The sequence below is a fragment of the Galeopterus variegatus genome, unplaced genomic scaffold (assembly GCF_000696425.1).
Source record: "Galeopterus variegatus unplaced genomic scaffold, G_variegatus-3.0.2 Scaffold2717, whole genome shotgun sequence".
Lineage (NCBI taxonomy): Eukaryota > Metazoa > Chordata > Mammalia > Dermoptera > Cynocephalidae > Galeopterus > Galeopterus variegatus.
Window position 1 is genome coordinate 250,436 of NW_007728828.1, and position 17,921 is coordinate 268,356.

General features: G+C 38.5%; 1 protein-coding gene across 2 annotated transcripts in view; it reads left to right on the forward strand.

Moving 5' to 3' along the window:
* Window positions 1–5,974: 5,974 nt before the first annotated feature.
* ZNF322 (zinc finger protein 322) overlaps window positions 5,975–17,921 on the forward strand; it is a 24,359-nt gene continuing 12,412 nt past the window's right edge. For both annotated transcript variants that reach the window (XM_008582756.1, XM_008582755.1), the window contains exons 1-2: window positions 5,975–6,228; window positions 7,061–7,153. The gene's annotated coding sequence lies outside the window, so the exon portion shown is untranslated. The remainder of the gene's footprint in view (window positions 6,229–7,060; window positions 7,154–17,921) is intronic.

A 17,921-nucleotide genomic window follows, 5' to 3' on the forward strand; every position in this document is an offset into this window, starting at 1 on the left:
CACCAGAAGTTCCCCCATTTTAGAAGTAAGCAAAGGACAACAAATTAGTTCCAGCACAGAGCTAAAGTGGTGGGAATGACAAATAACCCAACACAGAACTGAAAGTAAAAACAAAGTACCTGGAACCAGAGACAAAGTTTTATATTAACTAGTAAAGGTCTCATTTAATCAAAGAACACCTATAACACCTAGAAGGACAGGAAGTCCCTTGGGCTACCAAGCCAGAAAGGGGGGAAGGTGGGGGGGCTTCAGTAATGCCTCTGACACCTGTAACCAGTCCCGAGGGTGGGGGACAAGGGCCTCGGCCACACTACCCAACACACGCAACCACCCCAGCAATGACCACCTAACAACCACAGGAAGTGCCCCAGGCTCTCTTGAGCTAGGGCTGTGGGGGGGCCAAGGGCCTCAGCCATGCCCCCCGACATGCACAGCCAGCCCAGCGATGACCACCAAGCTACAGCAAGAAGGGCCCTGGGTTCCTGAGCTGGGGTGGTGGGGGGAGAGGGCTTTTGTCACACACCCCCGACATCTGCACCAAGCCTGGGGATAACCAAGCCACCGCTGGAACCCCCCCCATTCTCCCCTGTGGGAATGAGGTCAGTAACACAAGCCTCAATCTCACCCCTCCTCCTTCTTCCTTCTTCCATCACATTTCCTTCCTCTTTCTCCTCTCCCTGTCCCTCCCAACTGCTCCACAACAACATCCTAGAATGTAAAAAAGTAATATTAATAAAATTACGTTTTCTTTTTTTTTTAAAAAAAGGGAAACAAATAAACAAATAGTGGGGGAAAAAGACAACAATCACAAAAACTCCTCGAACTTGTTAAGAGAACGGATATGAGGTTGACAAGGAAGGGAAAGTGGGAGAGGGAGGGGTGAAAGGGAAGAATTGGTAAAGGGTCATGAAAATCAATGATATTGTATAATGATAAATTTTTTAAAAAAAGAAAAAAGAAGGGTCAGACCTAAGTCTGAGCCTCTTCACCTGCTGGCGCACAACTCTACACAGAGGCCTGCGTGTCTTAGAATATTCCTACCACCATGTTATAAGACTTGGGAGCAACAACCACCTAACAAGAGACATTGCCTATGAGAAAGTGATTATTTTCTATAGGTGCCACAGGGTCCTTCCTGCTTACACATTGCACCAGGGAAATGCCTAAGATCATTTTCAAAACAGAGGTCCCAGATACTGCTAAATGTCATCTTGTCAAGGAATCTGATTTGTACCCAGTGAGGAGAGACATGTTTATTTCAGCAGGAGGCTAGCCATGGGGTTGAGGACCAAGACAGAAACTCAATCTAGTTCCTTGAGTTCTCCTTGGAAGAGAGGCATGTTCTGGTGAGGAAGGAATGGACCCATTAATGGAATAGGACAAGATAAACTCAGGAATATATCTCTGCTAATTCTCTCCTCCAGACTTGAGCTAACTCCCTCCATTTCAGCTCCTGAGAAGAGACTTCAGACATGGCCAAATCTCCAGTTCCTTTCCTTCAGATTTCCCAAAGGAGGTTCTGCCCTCTCCGTCCTGTCCACTCTGTACCTACTGGGCCCTCCATACTACCAACCTCACTTCTTGTTACTTATTTAAGCCGATGCTCTCTAGGTGTTTTTATCTCTCTGACCCCTCTTATTCACTGGATATTACTGTCTCATCATCCTCCCTAGATGTAAGGGAGTTACCTTTTATTCTGCTGTCCACAAAATTTCAAAAATCTGGGGTTCTGTTCCTATGGAAGATAAATAGGTGTATTACATAGGGGGAGAGGGTAATAGCTCCAAGAATCCTGCAAAAAATAAAAACAGACCACTGAACTTGATTTAATTCAGTATTTCCTATACTTAACTTGACAAAACAATCATTTTGTGTCCCCTGCCTATTCTCCCTCCCCCATCCCAGAACCCCATGAAATTCCATATTCATCTTTTTCCAAGGAAACAGAACTTACATCTAGGTATGGCCAGTGTCTAAGGTCTGGCCAATGAGATGCAGGTGAAATGATTGTGGGGCAGCTTATGGGAAATTTCCTTTAATAAGAGCTGGCACATGCCCTTTGCATTGTCTTCTTTGTTTCTTCCTTCATCTTTCTGTCTGAAATCTGACTGTGATGGTTAGCACTCTACCTCACAGATAAGGGCCAGACCCAAGGGATGGGAGAGGATGAACTGTAAAGAAACCGGTTCCCTGAAGACTTTGTGGAATAAAGTCATCATAATAGCCATGGACTACTTACCTCTTTTTATAAAGTCTCCTCTGATCTCCACAGACAGAATAACCCAATTCCTCCAAAGTGCTTACTGTACTTTGCGCAGATCTCTCCTCTAGCACATATCCTATTAAATTAAACTTGTCTCTTACGCACAGAGATAGCAAGTCAGAGCCCATTGTGATTGACTGACAGTGGATATTGCATTGAACAGGAATGTGAGCTTAAGTTTTTGTTGAGTGAAAAAGAAAGTTACCACTGATGGATACAGGGAGAAGACTTGTAATTTCACCCATAAATTTGCCACCTCTGAACTAGGCATATATCTATTTTATTTCCAACTGTGATTTCTAAAGGGTAGGAACCAAATTTTTAAATTTTTAATTTTCTATTTCCAGTGCCCAAATAGATTACAAGGTAGAATGCAAATTCCTTGAATTTTAAATAAAAAATGAGATCCCAAAATTAATTTTTTAACAAATTAATTTTACATTTGTTCATTCTCCTCTTCCTTCAGTATACTTTAGAGGAAAAATCTGACATGCTCTGGGAAATCAGGAGGTGAAGAACACGGTGTTTTCTTATAGGAATTGTTAAACCATTAAAACAGTGATTTTTTTTTTTTTAATATGCTATTGGTTATCTTTGGATCAAATCAGACAGAGGATGTTTTTGTGAGAATGTAATTCCTCTGAATCAAGTTCTGGTGAATTACTAATTTGGGAGCCTGATGAATACAATACCTGTGGCTAGTTGGGGTTTCTCCCTCCAGATCCTACAAGTAAGAGTTGCTGAACAAGACCAAAGCAATGCTGAACCATTTCCTTTCCTCTGATTTCAGATTCTTTCTCCTGTTCAAAGCTAATTCCTCTCCAGTATTGCAGATCCCTGCCTCTCCTAACTCCTGAGGGGTTTCTATATATCAAATGCCCCTCTCCTGAATCCTCATTCCCTTTCTGTATTGACATTTTCCCTTTAGCAACACACCCATATTTTCTCTATACTGAAGACCTAAGCCCTGCTCCCTGTGAGTCCTGTGCTCTACAGTAGAGATAACCTTTCTTTGTTCATCTTCATAGCCAAGTGTCTGTAAAGAACAGAAGATACTGCTTGCATCCCCTTTTACCCTTTCTACCACACTCCACAGAAGCTGCCCCTATTAAAGATGAAACAAACCACTTGATTCCTAAACTTCACAGATCCTCTTCAGAGAGGCAGTATGCATAGTGGTAATGAGCAGACTCAGAAGGCAGACTGCCTGGGGTTAAATCCCCACTCTGCCTCTTACCAGCTGCATGATCTAGTTCAAATTACTTAACCTCTCTGTACGTTATTTTCCTCTTCTGTGAAATGAAGTTATTGCGAGGATTAACCCTTATAGGGTTGTTGGATGATTAAATGAGCTAGTAGATATAAAGTGCTTATAACAGGGCCCAAAACATAGTAAATACCAGGTAAGTATTATCCAATATCCTTTGGTGTTTATCTCATCTGATCTCTCTCGAGAGGCTGTTGTCAGCAGTGTCAAGTATTACAAAGAGATCAGATGAGGCAAAATTCCAGGAATGGCTTCCCATTTCCTACAAGGCAAAGTCCACTAAATGAAATCACATTCAAATATCTCTGTCACTTATTTCCTGCATTCATCCTGGTCTTGTCTTCAGACAACTCCTTGCTTCTATTCCTTCAAACCTCACCTCATGCCTCATCTACAGTCTTTTCTGACCCTTTCTCAAACAAAGTCTTAACTAAGTGCTCTATCTCTATGCTCCCAGACTACCTTGTGCAACTTCTGCCTCTATCATACTACTTATGACACCTGCAGTCACCATAATGGACTGTAAGCCATTAAAGAAATGGGACTATGTCTTACTTGCATTTAAATTCCTAATACTGAGCACAGTGTCTGGTGAATTGGAAGTGCTCGATAAATGTTTAAGTGAATAAAACAATAAATAAAATGAGTACTTTGCTTGGGCCAATGTCTCTTGAAAGAAAAGGTTGAAGAGTTCAATTCAACACTTATTCAGACCTCCTTATATGCAGTGTAGGAATGAGAATCCAGTTTGTTTAATTTTTATTCCAGTACACTCACCACTGTTGAGGTAGACATAAGCACAGCAGTTGTAAGCACAGTACCTGATATCAGACTGTACATATTTCAGCTTCATTCAGCTAAATGTGTGATCTTAAGCAAGTTACTTAATCTCTCTGTGCACCAGTTTCCTTCTAAAATAATACAGTCCTGAGTCACTTAACCAGGATACATTCTGAGCAATGCCTTAGGTGATTTCATCATTTTATGAATATCATAGAGTGTGCTTACACAAACCTACATGGTATAGCCCACCACACTGGTAGGTTATATTGGATAGCCTACGGCTCTTAGGCTACACATCTGTACAGCACGTTACTCTACTGAATACCGTAGGCAATTATAACACAATGGTATTTGTGCATCTAAACATAGAAAATGAACAGTAAAAATAGGGTATTATAATCTTATGTAAATGTCTTATATGCAGTCCATTATTGACGCAAACGGTGTTAAGCAGCGTGTGACTATAATATACATCTCATACAATTTTTGTTACTACTGAATGAGATAATACATGTAAAGTGATTAGAACAGTGTTTAGTACACACCATACACTCAAAAGTTATTAAAAGATATTATTTTAAATATTAAGATGACCCTGGAGGTAATATTTTGGCCTTACTCAGAAGTTTTCATTAAAAATAAACATGAAACTAAAATAAGTTGCAGCTCCTAGGAGAAAGAATTCCAGAAGCAGGAACATGGTTAACCTTCAACACGTGACCCTGACGATGATCTCACCACCTCCCAACTCACTAACCCCAGCACTTCACTCACAATTCAAGCCCTTGGCCCCACTGCCCAGGCTTTATTCTATATACCTAATAGTCATTCTTCCCTCTGGATGTCTGAGGGCTTTTTTTTTTTTTAAAGATGGCCAGTAAGGGAATCTTAAGCTTTGACTTGGTGTTGTCAGGGAGCACCACACTCTCCCAAGTGAGCCACGGGCCGGCCTGATGTCTGAGGGCTTTTAAAAACTTTTTTTCATTGAGGAACTGAGTCGAGAGAATATATACTGTTCACCCTGAAGAAAATCTCAGTTCTGCACCAGCCCACACATAGGCGATTACTCATGGACGATTCCAGCCCAGAAACATAATTAGAAAAGACTGGGATTCTCCAACATCACTTTCTCCCGCTGCTTTCTCCACCCACACAAGTCCACCACTATCCCCCTTTCAAAGCATTTCATCCACCTCGCTGGCCACATCTTCAGTGGGTGACTGAGCGCTTCTGCTGTGCTTCGGGATCCTCCATCTCTTCCACATCTTTCGGGGTGTTTCTCTCAGGGTCGGCGGCACCCATCTCTGTGACGCTACTCCTGGCTCGAGTCCTATTTAACAGCCTTGGGGAAAGAGAACAGAAGTCGGAAACTGTAATATAAACTACGAAGTCTCTGTCGTGTTTCTTCTTAGGATGCCGGCGAAGGTTCCCCCTCCATAACCCGCTTTCCACTACGTAGGTACAACCCGCTCAGCCTGGACGCGCTGAGGTCCCCTTGAGCGCAGGCGCTCCTGGGCCCCGCCCCCTTCCAGAGGCTCAGTCCCTATTGGCGCAGAAGCCGGGGGTGGAGCGCCTCAGTCGCCGGAGCCGGACGATCATGTGACTGGCGGGGGTGGGGCTGCGCCGGCGGCTTTCCAGCCCGGCTGAAAGGGCTCGCGTAGCCGGCCTCGTCGGCCCATAAAGCTCCTAGGGGGCGGCCGGGCCCAAATTCCCCTCTCCTAGCCGCTCAGGAGGATTTCCCCCTAGCTCTCGTCATTCCCCCGTGTTCGCTTTCCTTCCTTTTCCGAAGTTGGGCCCTTAAATCCAGGGCCGCGGAGTCTGCGGCCGCCGAGAAACTACTGTCCGGATTCTAGTGTCCGGGCAGTAACCGGAAGCTCTGTCCCCAGGCCGAGGGGCGGTGCCGGCGGCTGCTTGGGTAAGCGCGGCCCTCGGGGCCTGGGAGGGGCGCGGCCTTCGGGGCCCAGGGATGGAGGCGGAGCGCGGCGGGACCGGAGACCCCGGCCGGGGGGGAGCAGCCACTGTTCCTGGACGCCGCGCGTGGTCAAGGCCCCCTTGACGGCGAACGGAGATCTGAAAGAAGGTCAATGAAAAGTTGAAAGAGAAGCTTCGTAGGGTCATTTCTGGAAATGATAGTAAACTCTGCCAGGCACTTTTCTAAGCAATATATATCTTTAATATATATATGTCGGAGAAAAAAATCCAAGGACGTTGAATAGTTTTTCCCTATCTTCAATTCAGAGATTAGTTATATTGTAGTCTTCGTATATATATGCAGAAGAATCTGGTTTGTTTAATCATTCCATAACCATTTCATTTTGGAAACCTGCATTATATATAACTTTGTGTTCTATACACTTAGCACGTGCACCTTGAGGTTCGTAGTGGTAGAAGAATGCGTCCTTGACCTTAGAAGTTGAGATAATGCAAACAAAAACAATTAATAGAAGGAAAAAAAATAAAACAAACAAATAAGAAAAACAGGGCTTAGGGCTTTGTTATGAAGTTAAAGTTAGTCATTATCCAGAGGATTCTTGATATTTTGTTTAGAGTTGGTCGGGAAGAAACTGATGGCTACCAGTGGCAGGTACTTCTTGCAGGAGGAACAATGTAAGCAAAGGTTGGAAGAAGTAAGATATGGTTGAAGGTTGCTGACCAGACTGGAAAGTAAATGGGACCAATATTTAGGTGACCAGCTGTAGAAAAATTTCACAAAGTCGTCTTCAACAGTATTGATTTTTTTCCCACAGGAGAGGGAAGAATTTATTGTTGTGAATAGTTCTGGACTAGCGACCTTTTACAGCCAGCCAAAAGAAAGACAGTCTGGAACCTTTTTTGTTGTGGTGAGTAGGATAACTTGCTCTATGATTCTATATAAATGTGGACTGGGTGGGAGGGGGTAGCCTGGGAGGGGGAGGGGTGTTGGAGGACAGGAAGGGATGGGAGAAGATACATGGAAAAAGGGAATGGCCCTTTCTTAGCTCCTGAGGTAGCAGAATGATAAAACTAGGCCTGATCCTAGTTTATTTTCTATTTCTTTCGACATACATGCATATTTGCAATAGGCTTGCAGTAATTGCTTCTTGATTGACTCGCAGCACAAAGGAGCCAGTGTGCTCAATGCTTAGGCAGGCTGTGGAATCAGAAAACGGATATTTAAATCCTAGCTCTGCTACTTATTTGCTGTGAGATCTTGAGTAATTATTTAACTGTCTAAGCATCGGGTTTTCTTTTTTTTTTCGTTGAAACATAACTGATTGTATATATCTGTGGGGTACAGCATTGAGTATTAGTACCTGTGTGCAGTATGTGGTGCTGAGCATCAGGTTTTCTGTCTGTAAGGTGCAAACGTTGGTATTTGTGCCTATTTTACAGTGTTCTTGGGAGGATTAAATGAGATAATCCATGTAATGAAAAATAAATGAGGTAATCCCTAGCCTAGGGCCTATACAGTGAGCATTATCTAAGAAACAGATTTGATTTTGTCTGATTGTTCTATGCATTTTTTAACTGTAAGGGTAACTTTGAGCTCTGCAGTTCTGTGACTCAGCCTGTCTGCTTTTTCTGTGCCTTCTGACGCTAGGCATGAAAGAGTATCAATCCTAGGAGGGGGAAAGAGAAGTGTCCTAGAGGAGGGTACCATGGAGCTAAGACTTGAAGGATGCCCAACCAGGTCTATTGGCCTAGCTTGATGTATTGCTGCTGGGGCTTCAAGGATGATGATGGCCCTTATTCTTTCTTATATTTATTTGTTCATATTTTTCATTCAAAAAATGTATTCTAGATGCTAGGAATATTGCAGTAAATAAAAGACTAAGTCCTAATCCTAATAGAAGTTGCATTCTAGTGGGAGAAACAAACAAATGAACAAATATAAACTATATACCAAAAAGTTAAATGGTGAGAAGGATTATGGAGAGTGGAATAAGAGGACACAGGCTATTTTAGATAAAGTAGTCAGGGTGTGTTTTGTTTTGAGGAAGTAATTTTCAGGCAGAGACATGAGTCAAATAAAGGAGCCAGCTGCATGGGGGAAGAACATTCTAGGCAGAAGGAACAAGTACAGAACTCTGAGGTGGCCTGTGAGGGTGAAGATAGCAGAGGTGCCACATTATGTAGGGGAGTAAAAACGTTGGTTTTTATTCTGCGTGTGATAGGAGACAGAGTATTTTAAACTAGGGAAGTGTTATGGATTACTTTGAGATTTGACAACCAGACTAAATTTATTTTCTAGGCGCCAACATCTAAAAGACTTAGATATTAATAAGAAAATGATGTCCTTATTTTTCTGATTTTTTTTTTTCTTACTGCCCTGCACTTTATAGCTTGTTTAGGGCAAATATGATACCTTGGGCTTGATAACTTTAGAAAATAATCTGATTGATTTGCCTGATTTTTTTTTTTCTTACTGCCCTGCACTTTATAGCCTGTTTAGGGCAAATATGATACCTTGGGCTTGATAACTTTAGAAAATAATCTGATTGATTTGCCAGGCTGTAACCAACCTCAGAATCCTGCATTTCCGCTCTACTCTCTTTTTTTTTTTTTTTAAAGGTGATGGGTAAGGGGATCTTAACCCCTGACTTGGTGTTGTCAGCACCATGCTCTCCCAAGTGAGCTAACCAGCCATCCCGATATAGGGATCCGAACCCATGGCCTTGGTGTTATCAGCACCACACTCTCCCAAGTGAGCCACAGGCCAGCCCTCTACTCTACTTTTGAACTTAGCAATACTATACATTTTAACACACATTTTAAAAGACAAAACTCCCATAAACCCACCTTCTTATACCAGCTCTTTGTCTGTATGCCTGCATATCTTTACTTAGTTGTGATTTTGAGTTGGAATTCTTCCTTTCCTTCTAACATTTCTTCATAAATTTTTTTCTGCTGTTTGCATTATCTTTACATTAACTGTTAACTGGCTGAGTGTTTTTATGTAGTTAATTATTTTAAATGGATTTTGAACAAGGCTTTGTACAAGAATCGAGCACAGAGGATGGGCTCAATACGTGTTAGTGGTTTTGTGCATGTGAAGATGTAATTTAAGGAAATAATAGAACCTATCATTTATTGAGCATCTACCGCGACCTGGGCATTGAGCTTAGTCTATTACCAATAGTGTTTCCGCAGTCGTAGCAACTCTGTGAGGCACGTAATTATATCTTCCCTATTTTATCAAAAGGGAAATTAAAGGTGAAAGAAAGTAACTTATCCAAGTTCTCACAGCTATGAAAGAGCAGAGTGGGAATTTGAACCAAAATCTGAGTCCAGAGCTTAAACTTTCAGTTTTGACTACCATTATATACCAATCTTCAGCCACCATGTTTTTTAAAAACCAAAATAAAATACCTTAATTTTTTTCTTTATTATTATAGCAGTTTTAGTTTTATAGAGAAATTGAGCAGAAAGTAAAGATAGTTCCCATACCCTCCCCCCATCCACATTACAGTTTCTCCTATTATTGACATGTTACATTAGTGTGATACATTTGTTACAATTGTGAATCAGTATTGAAATATTATTATATTAGGGTTTCCTCTGTGTTGTACACTTCTATGGGTTTTTCCTAATGCATAATGTCATGTATTAACCATTACAATGTCATACAAACTGTCTTGCTGCCCTAAAAATTCTCTGTGTTCCACCTGTTCATCCCTCCTTTCCTCCTTCTCTCATCCCCTGAAATCCAGGCAACCACTGATTTTTTTCATTACCTTAAACATTTATCATTTCTTTGTGTTGTAAACATTCAAAATCCTCTCTTCTAGCTAATTGAAACTCTGCAGTAAATTCTTGGTAATTATAGTCACCCTACAGCGCAATAGAACACTAGAGATTATTTCTCCTGTCTTTTTGTTTACATTAACCAACCTCTCAGAATGCTCCCTCCCCTCTACCCTTTCCAGCCTCTGGTAACAACCATTCTACTCCTTGCTTTCTATGTGACCAACTTTCTTAGCTTCCACATATGAGTGAGAACATGTGATATTTCTCTCTTCCTGGCTTTCTTCACTTAACATATCCTCCAATCTCATCCATGTCACTGCAAATGACAAGATTTCATTCTTTTTTATGGCTGAATAGTATTCCATTGTGAAAATACCTTTTAATTTTGAAATCATTTAAGACATAAAAAATTGCAAAATAGTACAGAGAATGTCCATATACCCTTTACCCATATTCCCTAAATGTTAACATTTTACCCATGTTTCCTTTATGATTCTGTGCGTCTCTTTATATATTCATACACACACATGCGTATATGTACATATTTTTCTGAACCACTTGAGAGTAAGTTGTAGACATAATGCCTTTTCTGCAACTGAGAGAATTAAGCCCTAAAGTCCTAAGGTATGTGTATTAGTCCATTTTTGTTATTTATAGCAAAATACTTGGAACTGGGTAATTTATAAAGAAAATGAAATTTATTCCTTAAACGGTTTCTGAGTCTGAGAAGTCCAAAGTCCGTCTGGTGGTGGTGACAGTGACCCAGAGGTCTCACATTGCAAGACGATGGAAGCAGAGAGAGCAAGAAAGAAAGACAGACTGTCCTCTTCTTTTAAAGCCCTCAGAACCACTCGCCTGACCACCATTTTTAATCTGTTCACTACTGCATAGTCCTACAATCCAATCACTTCCTCAAGGCTCCACCTTTCAGTTACCATAATAGGATTTCCCACCCTCGTAAGTCAAAGTAGTAGCTAAGTTTCTAATACATAAAACTTGAGGAACACGATTCAAGCTTCAGTGAGTTTTGGGGGAACGTAATTCAATCCACTTACAGTATGTAATAAATTAATTTTTTTCTTATGCATGTACAGTGCTACTAGCTATATACTTTCCTTGGGAGAACTGAGAAAATAGTTACTCAGATAACATTTTCTGTATGGTTTAATTATCTCCAGAACTCTAGTTGAGAAAGCCTGTCCTAAATATTCAACTTATTTCCTAAAAAGAAAGATATTCTTTTAAATTACCATTATAATTATCAGTGTCAAAAGGGGCTGGCCAGTTAGCTCAGTTGGTTAGAGCACAGTGTTATTACACCAAGGTCACAGGTTCAGATCCCCTGAACTAGCCAGCCAGTCCCTACGGTTATCAGAGTCATGAAATTAATATTCATGCAGTACTATTATCTAATCTCTAAACCTTATTCAAGCTTAGCCAGTTGTTCCACTAATGTCTTTTGTAGCAAAAGAAAAATAAAGTTTTTAATGGTCCAAGATCCAATCCAGCATCACTCATTTTATTTAATTATAGTGTCTTTTCTATTGTGAAACACATTCTCAGACTTTGTCTTTCAAAACTGACATTTTTTGAAGAGTTTAAGTTATTTATTTGGTAGTTTCCCTCAATTTGGGTTTATCTGATGTTTTCTCATGATTCTATTCTGGTTATACATTTTTGCCAAGATACCACAGAAGCGATGTTATATTCTCTTCACATCATATTAGGAGGCACATGATGTTGCTTTCTCTCCTTACGGGCAGTGTTAACTTTGATTGCTTGTTTAAGCTTCTGTCTTCTGGGTTTCTATACTGTGAATTTACTCTTTTTGCCTTTCTAATTATTAAATATCTAGTGCAGAGATACTTTCAGACTGTGTAAATATCTTGATTCTCATAAAACTTTTCACTTACTAGATTTTTGCCTGAAACAGTACTCTTCTTTTGATCAGGCGTGATATTTTTTAAACTTTCATCATTGCTTCTACATTTAATTGTTGGCTTTTCATATGTAGGAAAACATTTTTTCTTCTCCCTTTCTTTATTCCCTTTTTTCTTATGAGTACAGATTCATGGGCTCTTATTGTGTTACTAATTTATTATTATTATTTATTTTGGTATTCGTACATTGGCAGCCCCTTCATCTAGCCCTCTATGTCCTTTTGGCATATTGTTACCACTTTTTGAGCACTTCCTTTCTTTCTGGCATAACAGGATGTTCCAGGCTCATCTTGTACTTTCCAAACCTTGGAATTAGCCATTTCTCCAAGGAGTTCTGATTCCTTCAATGGAGAATAGTCTTAGCAACTAAGATCTGGGTGCTCAGTATGTTCATTACTACTAGGATTTCATTATTTTTATGACTTCTCAGCTGACATTACTGAGAAAAAAACACAGAGTTCACACATGCACATTTCTGTTTTCTTTATGTATGCTTTAAAACCTTGACTTCATACTGATATCTGTAATTCCAGTTAAATCTTACATTTCATTCTATTTAACCTTTTTCTTTCCTATGTTTGTAACATCCTCCTCTGATAGTGGGGAATCTAAGTGCTATTATTCGTACTATGTTATTTGTTCAATACTAGGAGACACATTAAGTAGTGTACCAGTATGGGTGGAAAATACCCTACTAATTAGAATTCAATAATTGTTTATAGTTCTGTTTATCTTTAGTTTGAGTTTTGTAGTCTCAATACTGTGTTAAAGAGTTGAGTTTTTATCCTCTGCTGCGTGTTTGTGTTATTCATTTGAAACAAACTCATTTGTTTTGTTTGTACTGCATTTTATGCTTTTCTCCCCCATTTTATCTCCAGTTAGTTTATTCATTTATTGGATATGTAAAATGTAACATAGTTCTGAAAGGAAGAGTGTATGTTTACAAAAACGTATGCTTGAAGAAATGTGACCCTTCCTCCACCCTTTTATACCAGTTCCATTTTCTTGTCCTTTCAATCCCATTTTCACCTATCTTGTGATGATAACCAAACTCATTAGTTTCTTGTTTATCTTTTCTGAACCTCTTTTTGTCCAAATGGATAAATACATGCCATAGTTTTTTGTTTCTACTTTCTTACACAAAATGTAGCACACTTTTTTACACTTTGCTTTTTAAAATTTACAATCTATCCTGGAAATAACTGCACATCAGTTCACAAAGATGTCCCTCTTTTATAGCTACATAGTGCTTTATTATATAAGTATGTGGATATACCATAGTTTATTCAACCACTTTCTTACATATAGGCATTTGTTTTAAATATTTTCTAATTATTAACATTGCTATGGTGAATAACTTTATGCATGTTTATTTTCATATTATTAGAGGTATCTTCAGAGTCAATTTCTGTTTTAAATATTTTCTAATTATTAACATTGCTACGGTGAATAACTTTATGCATGTTTATTTTCATATTATTAGAGGTATCTTCAGAGTCAATTTCTAGAAATGGGATTGCTGAGTCAAATGTAAATGCATATCTGGTTTTGTTCTATATTGCCACATTTCCCTCCATACCAATGTGCATTTCTTATAGCAACCTATGAATGTGTCTGTTTCCCTAATCTTGACAACAAAATACATTGTCATAACTTTTGATGTATGTCACCATTGATTGGTGAAAAATGGTATTTCATGTAATTGCATTTCTTATAGCAACCTATGAATGTGTCTGTTTCCCTAATCTTGACAACAAAATGCATTGTCATAACTTTTGATGTATGTCACCATTGATTGGTGAAAAATGGTATTTCATGTAATTTTTTTAATGATGTCATTCTTCTAATAGACTATTTTTTTAGAGCACTTTTAGGCTCATGGCAAAATTAAACAAAGAGTAGATAGAGTTCTCATATGTCCCCTCCCCCCAAACACACACAGCACAGTGTCCCCCACTATCAACATCCCACACCAGAGTGGTATTTTTGTTACAATTGGTTATCCTACGTTGACACATCATTATCAAACAAATTCCATAGTTTACATTAGGGTTTACCCTTCTTTTTTTTTTTTCTCTTTGCAGCTGGCTGGTTCGGGGATCGGAACCCTTGACCTCAGTGTTACAGCACTGAGGGTATACTCTTTATGTTGTACATTCTGTGGGTTTTGACAAATGTACAAAAACATATGTGCACTGTTTATAGTATCATACAGAGAAGTTTATTGCCCTGCAAGTCCTCTGTGCTCCACCTGTTTGTTCCTACCTCCTCATTAATTCCTGGCAACCACTGATCTTTTTTATTGACATCGTAGTTTTGCCTTTTCCAAAATGTTATATAGTTTGAACATACAATATGTAGCTTTTTTAGATTGGCTTCTTTTACTTAGTAGTATGCATTTAAGGTTCCTCTGTGTCTTTTCATGGCTTTATAGCTCATTTCTTTTTAGCACTCACTAATATCCCATTGTCTGGATGTACCCACTTTACTTATCCATTCACCTGCTAAAGGACATCTTCGTTTCTTTCAGGTTTTGGCAGTTATGAATAAAGCTACTTTAACCATTTTTGTGCAGGTTTTTATGTGGACATGAATTTTCAAGGAGTGTGATCGCTGGGTTGTATGTTAAGAGTATGTTTAGTTTTGTAAGAAACTGCCAAACTGTCTTCCAAAGTGGTTGTACCATTTTGTCTTCCCACCAACAGTGAATTAGAGTTTATTTTGCCCCACACCCTCATCAGCATTTGATGTTGTCAGTGTTTGGATTTTGGCCATTGATGAACAGGTAGGAGTATCTCATTGATGATTGCTTAATGAAATTCTTTAATGAAATATGATGTTGAGCAGCTTTTCAAATGCCGATTTGCCTTCTGTATATCTTTGGTGAGGTTTCTTTCCGGTCTGCTTTCCATCTTTTTAATCCAATTGTTTTCTTGTTGGATTTTATGAGTGTATATATATACTTTGTAGATTTGGGATATTTTATATACTTAGAATAACAGTCCTTTATCAGATATATCTTCTAGAGTTATTTTCTCCCAGTCTGTGGCTTGTCTTCTCATCTCTGACAGTGTCTTTTGCAGAGCAGAAGTTGTTGCTTTGCCTCCCACGGACTTGTTACCCCTTTTCCCTGGGTGACGGAGCTGCCAAAGATTACTCAAAGCCCATCTCTTCTGAGCAGTGAGAAGCCCCCAAAAGGGGTTAATCTCCCAGAACCCTCAAGATAGAGGCATTCCTTCCATTTGGGAAATTAACCATGACTTGGGGTTCTCTTCCCGCATTTATTCCCCAGGCCAGGAAGTTACAGGAAGAGAACATAGGTGGGGGTTTTGCTACGTACAGTTTAACAAGTTTAACAATAGAAGCTGGTAACATTCAGTAAGACAAGCAAGGTGACCTTCCATAATGCAGTTTGCAACAAAAGCTTGATTTTAGCAAACATTCTTCTTACAGCAATTTCCTAGTATCTTTACATATCAATCAGTAACCTGTCTGTCTTTGAGCCAGCAGCCTTGCTGTGTTACAATTCTTTATTCTACAACAGAGACTATATAGCCTGGGGAAAATTTCCTGTCCTTTGCAAGGTCAATATTTGAAACTGCAAGGCTTTGGAAAACCAGGCCCTGTGAAGTACGTTTGCTTTATGCATGCTCCACGTAAGTTTTTAATTTTAATGAAGTTCATCTTACAATTTTCTTCCACGGATCATGCCTTTGGTGTTGTATCTATATAGACATCACTCTATCCAAGGTCATCTAGATTTTCTCCTATATTCTAGGAGTTTTATACTTTTGTGTCTTATATTTAGGTCTATGATTCATTTTTTTTAATATTTATTTTAATTGACAAGTAAAATTTATATATTTATGGTGTACAACATGATGTTTTGATATATGCATACATTGTGGAATGGCTAAATCAAGCTATTTAACATTTACATTACTTCGTATATCTTTTTTTTATAAGAACAACACTTAAAATATCCTCTTAGTAATTGTCAAATACACAGGGTATTATTAACTGTAGTCACCATGATATATAATAGATCTCTTGAACTTTTTCTGTCTGACTGAAATTTTGTATCCTTTGACCAACATCTCCCTAATTCCCTCACCTCCCAGCCTCTGGTAACCACCATTTACACTTTAGTTCTATGAGTTTGATGTTTTTACACTCCTTATGTAAGTGAGGTCTCATGGTATTTGTCTTTTTGTGCCTGGCTTATTTTATTTAACATAATGTCATCCAAGGTTCATCCATGTTGTCATAAATGATAGGATTTTCTTCTCTTTATAAGGCCGAATAGTATTTCATACCATATTTTCTTTACCCATTCATCCATTATATAATTCATTTGTAGTTAATTTTTTTGAAGGGTGTAAGTTCTGTGTCTAGTTTTTTTTTGCATATGGATGTCTAGTTACTCCAGCACCATTTGTTGAAAAGACTGTCTTTTCTCCATTGTATTACCTTTGCTCCTTTGTTAAAAATCAACTGACTGTGTTTATGTGGGTGTATTTTGGGTTTCTCTATTCTGTTCCTTGGTCTGTTTGTCTTTCTTTTGCCATTACCGCACTGTCTTGCTTACTGTAGCTTTATGGTAAATCTTGAAGTCAGGTAGCATCAATCCTTCAACTTTGTTCTCCTTCCATATTGTGTTGGCTATTGTGGGCCTTTTGCCTCTCCATATAAAGTTTAGTATCAATTGGCCGATATTCACAGAATAAATTGCTGGGATTTTAATTAGGATTGCATTGAATCCATAGATCAAGTTGGAAAGAACTGACTTCTTGATAATATTGAGTCTTCCTATCCAGGAATGTGGACTATTTCTCCATTTATTTAGTTCTTTTTTTATTTATTTTATCAGAGTATTGTAGCTTTCCTTATATTTTTGTTAGGTTTATACTTAAGTATTTCATTTTGGGGGTGCTGATGTAAATGGTACTGTGTTTTTAATTTCAAATTCATCTTGTTCATTGCTGGTATAGAGGAAAGTGATTGATTTTTGTGTATTAATCTTGTATCCTACAACCTTACTATAATTGCTTGTTAGTTCCAGGAAGATTTTTGTTGATTCTTTCAGATTTTTACATAGATGAGTGTATCATCTATGAACGAAGACATTTTTTTTTTTCTTCCCAATCTATATACCTTTTATTTCCTCTTCTTGTCTTTTTGAATTATCTGGGACTTTCAGTACAATGTTGAAAAGGAGTGGTGAGAGGGACATCTAGCCTTCTTCTTGTGCTTAGCTGGAAAGCTTCTAGTTTCTTACCATTAAGTATGATTTAGCTGTAGTTTTCTTATAGATATTCTTTAAAGTTTGTTTCAATTCCTAGTTATTTCATGTACTTTTAATTTGCCTAATTATGAATGAGATTGAACGTATTTTTATATGTTTAAGGGACTTTTTATATCTTTTTTGCATGAGAATTGTCTTTTGCCTGTTTTTCTATCAGGTTTTTATTATTTTCCCTCAATTTTTAAGAGATCTTTATGTGTTATGTATATTACCCCTTTATCTCAAATATTGTTAAAAATATTTTCTCTCAGTTTGTCCTTTGACTTTTGACTTTATTTTTCATGCAAAATGCTTTTATATTTAGTCAAATGATCAATCTTATGTCGTGGATGGAAAACCTTTATGTTTACAAAGGATAAAGTAACATGGATTTTACCCATGTTTTCTTCTAGTACCTTATGGTTTCAGTATATTCATTCAGGTCCCTGATCAACTTGGAGGTGATTTTGGTGTATGGTGTGGGGTATAAATTGAATTATATCCATTTTCATATGGCAACCCTGATGATCTGGCATCATTTATTAAAAAGTCCGTCTTTGCCCTAGTGATTTGAGATACCATCTTCATTGTATGCTAAATTTCTTTTTTTTTTTTTTTTTGTCTTTTGTCTTTTTCCGTGTCCGGCAACGGATCGCA